Below are 4,311 nucleotides of genomic sequence, written 5' to 3' on the forward strand. Positions count from 1 at the left end.
AAATAAATCCCTCACCTCAGGCAACCCCCCTTTGAGAAATGATTTTTGCTGGTTTAGCAAATCCAGCCAATAGATTAGGATAAACTGTACTTTACTGTCTTCCACAACTGTTATTTGATCAGTAACAGTTTACTCTGGTTATCCATATTGTGATACTACACATTTGCATTTTCTCAAATGATAATGCTTTCAACCCAAGTATCAGTGTTTTTTTTTAAACCAACATTTTTCACCATAGAGGCTGACAATACCCCTGCCCCTGGCCCGACCATGCAGGCTGACTAGGCCCGTGGCCTTGAGGAATCAACCACTCAAAAACCACTTAAAAACATGTAAGACGAACAGTTCATGGGACAGTTACAAGGCGTCAGAGCAGATGGAACTGATTGCATTAAACTGCATAAATGCCCAAGTCAACATTTTCCATTTCTTGGATTCGGACACATCCTCCTGTGCAGAAACATCAAACACAACGGCTAATCCCACAGTAATAGCGGGCTTCCTGTCTGTTAGGTTTACTGGGGCTGTACTTCACGAATGGCATGCTGCTCCTGTTTAGTGTTTCCACAGTGGCCTTGCCCAGCAGTACATCTTTAATGCAGGCTTTTGTGTCTGGTATGAAAACAGGCTGCCCGAGCCCTCCATTTCCAGCTGAGCCTTAGACAATCAGATCCCTTTTCATTCTTGTCCTGATACAACCGGATTAAGGTTGGGGGATTAAACCAGGCTCCACATGAAAGCTCCAAATATATTTTGCTGCATTTCCTAGCGCATGGTTAGGATAGAACAAATGGAGAGGGTTTAAAAAAAAAACAACAAAGAACAAATACCCCCCATCGATTTCAACAGGAGGAGCAAACTGGAAAATATATGCTTACAGTCTTTTGCTCATGAGAAAATGTAATACTTGCGGAAAAAAATGTAGATTTGCACTATACGGCAATGCAAAGATTAATGCAATGGAGAAAAAATATGTGTGCATTAAAATAAAAGCCGTATTACGTTATACTGAAAATAACAATATGCACAACCCCACATTCTTTAAGGGACTGCAAATTCTTAAGTATTTAAGAAAGCAGCCTTTTATCATACCAAGGATTCTAAATCTATTTCCAGCAATCTTCTGCCAAGACAGCTAACACACAGTTAAAGTTAGATCTCATTCTAGATCTGACATGACTACTTGGGTTAGAACCCAGTATTGGAAATTGTCTCACACCTGGATTATGTATCTCAGCACATCTGCGAACCAGTGAATACAGAGACGTCTCCTGGACACTCAGATAGCAATCCATGTGTTACCAGAGATAAGGGGGGAAAAAGCAAGACTGAGTGCTGCAGGGTCCCTTCATTGTCTTGTGCTGACCTCTATGTAGAAGCCAACCGCAGAGACCCGAGGACGCAGATGGAAATTAAAAAGGTTAACATTGTGAACCGAAAAAAAAAGGAGAAGCACCTTTACACAAAGGGTGGTAGGGGTCTGAAACCAGATGCCCAGCCATGTAGCTGAAAGTAGATTCTCAGGATCTTTTAAGACAATGGTTGGATAAGGACCTGGCCTCAATTAGGTGGCCTCTGGTTTGCAATGTTTCTTATGCTCTTACCCAGCAAGGCACAACATCCCCGAGATGATCTTAGGGGTGTCCAGTCCTGGTGGGGAGGTGTGGCTGTGGGTATTCCAGGTCTCTTTAAAGCAGCAGCACCTGAAGATCCGGAAGGAACCATTACACCAGAACCATTACACAGAGAGCTGTGTTTGAATGTCTATCTGCAGACACATCAACCTACAGGACCAGGAGCTGGACACCTCTGGCTTAACTTCACCTATCCCATACATAACCCTGGTCTCCTCCCCTAAATGGCATCACAGCAGTGGAGAATAAAAAAAGGACTGCACAGACGATGTCTTGTGCACCAAAAGGGATGAACACGGACAAAAAGAACTTGGAAACACATAAGACATCACATTTATACATCAAAACAAATTCGCTCTCTTCGTCATTAAGATCATTTGGTTCTCTCTAGGCATCAGTAAAGCTGAAAAGCTTCAATATGTCCAGAATTCTGTGACTTGTGTGCTGACTATAAGTACTTCAGCACATAACTCCTCTCCTCTGTAAACTGCACTCACATTACAATTTAGAGAGGATTTTACTCCTGCTACAGACTGTTAAAAACATTCTGCATTTATATGGTGCTCTTGGTCTGAGATCTGCTGATTCAGACCTTCTTGCTCATATACTGACAAAGACCAGGCGCCACATTGGGTAATGGATCTTCAGATGTGTCGTGCCACGTCTGTGGCACTCAGTCCACAAATCTACTAGATTCTGGGATTGTTGCCATTTTTGGAAATCACTTCCTATCCATTCCCAAAATCATTTAGTGCATAATTTGGTTTTACCCTTGGTTTCAGGCCAATCCGCTGCTTTTTTCTACCTCTGTTGCATATGAGACTTGTTTTACAGAGTTTCTTTAAATGAGCGAGTAAAATTGTACGGTGATCTTAAAATGACCATTTCAGTAGAGAACCAAAACATTTTTTTTGTATAAAGAAGTAAAAACACTGAAAAGAGTTAAAAAAGCAGAATAATTTAATAGTCTAAGACTCTTAATCCAACACAACATGAAGAACAAACCAAACTTAAAACAGACACAACAGTACCTAATATAATTTCTTGGCCTTGTGAATCATGCAGAGATTGACACAGACATTAATCTTAAAACCCATGCATAGTACGGAAGTGTAGGAAGAAAGATGATAACCTTTCTATTTGGGGAGATATATAACAGAAATAATTCCTCGCACCTGTCCAGCAGTGAAGTGAATCACCTTTTCTCCACCACCGGGACCACGACACAGGAGATCAGGCAGGGGGTGAGAAATTACTTTATCAGTTGAATTAAGGCAAAAAATGTAGGCAGGCCAGGCTGGGTTAGTGGTATTTTACCTGGACAGAGGGGTTAATACTACAACTCTTACAAATGGCAACAGGATATTCAGCAATAAAATTAACACAACCTTATTTTCACATCTGATCTTAAGGACGGCAGACTATTAACTCTGGAAATTCTGGGTCAGAAAGAAGAGCGCCACCTAGTGTTCCACCAATATCATTTAAAGCAGTAAACTGGTTTTCATTGGAAGTCTCTCCCACTACTAGATGTGGTCCCACTCATCTAACACCTGACAAGATCAAGTTACTATGCCACACATAGTGCTTTAATTAAGGTACAGGCTTTAGAAACGCACACAGTGATCGCTGTACTCCATCTGCTAATAAAGCAACCATAAATCTACAGAAAGGACCATATACTGTTGGGATTAAGTTTCACATGAAAGTAAGGCTGTCTTTATTTCACTGAATAAAAAACACAAAGCCATCTGAAGTAAAAGAGAAAACGACACCTCGATCTATCGATTTTCAGCCATCTGAAACTCAGCAGAGAGAGAAGAAAAAGAAAATCAATGCAAAGAAAGGGAGGTGGTGATGGAAGGTGTAGCACTGAAGTCGAGAGATAGGCCGGGTGTTAATTATGAACGAGAGCAGTGTAGGGTATCCAGTTCCCGTGTCACGCTTGCCACATCACAGATCTGCCCTATTAAAACTCGATATAATGAGGCGACATGCCAGGCTCACGCAGGCAGCTCTATAATTACCTCGCACTAAATCAGGAAAATCCCTTTCAAGATATTTTCTTTTTCTTACCCCCGATGCCCCAGTTGCGGCGGCAAAGGAATTAAATTTCTAAATCGGGTGGGCATAGAGAGGGCTGCAATCCCCGATGAAAGATGGAAGCTTTTCGGGCCCCAGTGTTGGATTCGCATGAACCCAGACCCAACTTCCTACGTCCTGGAGCTGCTGCAGACCCGCGGCCGGCAGAGTCAACTCGTTTTCCTGCTGTAAAAAAAAAAAAAATCAACAGGGGCTCCACACTCGAGACAAACGACAAGAAATGAAATAACGGCTTGTGTCAATTATATTTAATTACCCCCAAGTTTAAAATTGCAGCGGTAAGGCAGCAGAATCTATCAGGGTGGCAATGCGGCCCAGGAGCCAGGTTTCTGGACTGGTAAGTGGAGGGTTGTGGGTTCAAGTCCCAGGTAGGACACTGCTGTCGTACCCAAAGTGCTCCCTAAAATACCCACTTCTACCATATGAACAGGTGCGTATTTAAGGCACTTTTATATAGAGTGCCACCCAAATAAAAAAGAAATTAAGCACTCCCTCCTTCCTATTATTGTTTCATTTCAAACCAGGGGCTGGTTTCAAGGCCAAAACGACAAAAAAAAACAAGGAGATGCATTCA

Source organism: Lepisosteus platostomus, chromosome 1 (genome assembly GCF_059453375.1).
Source record: "Lepisosteus platostomus isolate fLepPlt1 chromosome 1, fLepPlt1.hap1, whole genome shotgun sequence".
In the NCBI taxonomy this organism is placed as follows: Eukaryota; Metazoa; Chordata; class Actinopteri; order Semionotiformes; family Lepisosteidae; genus Lepisosteus; species Lepisosteus platostomus.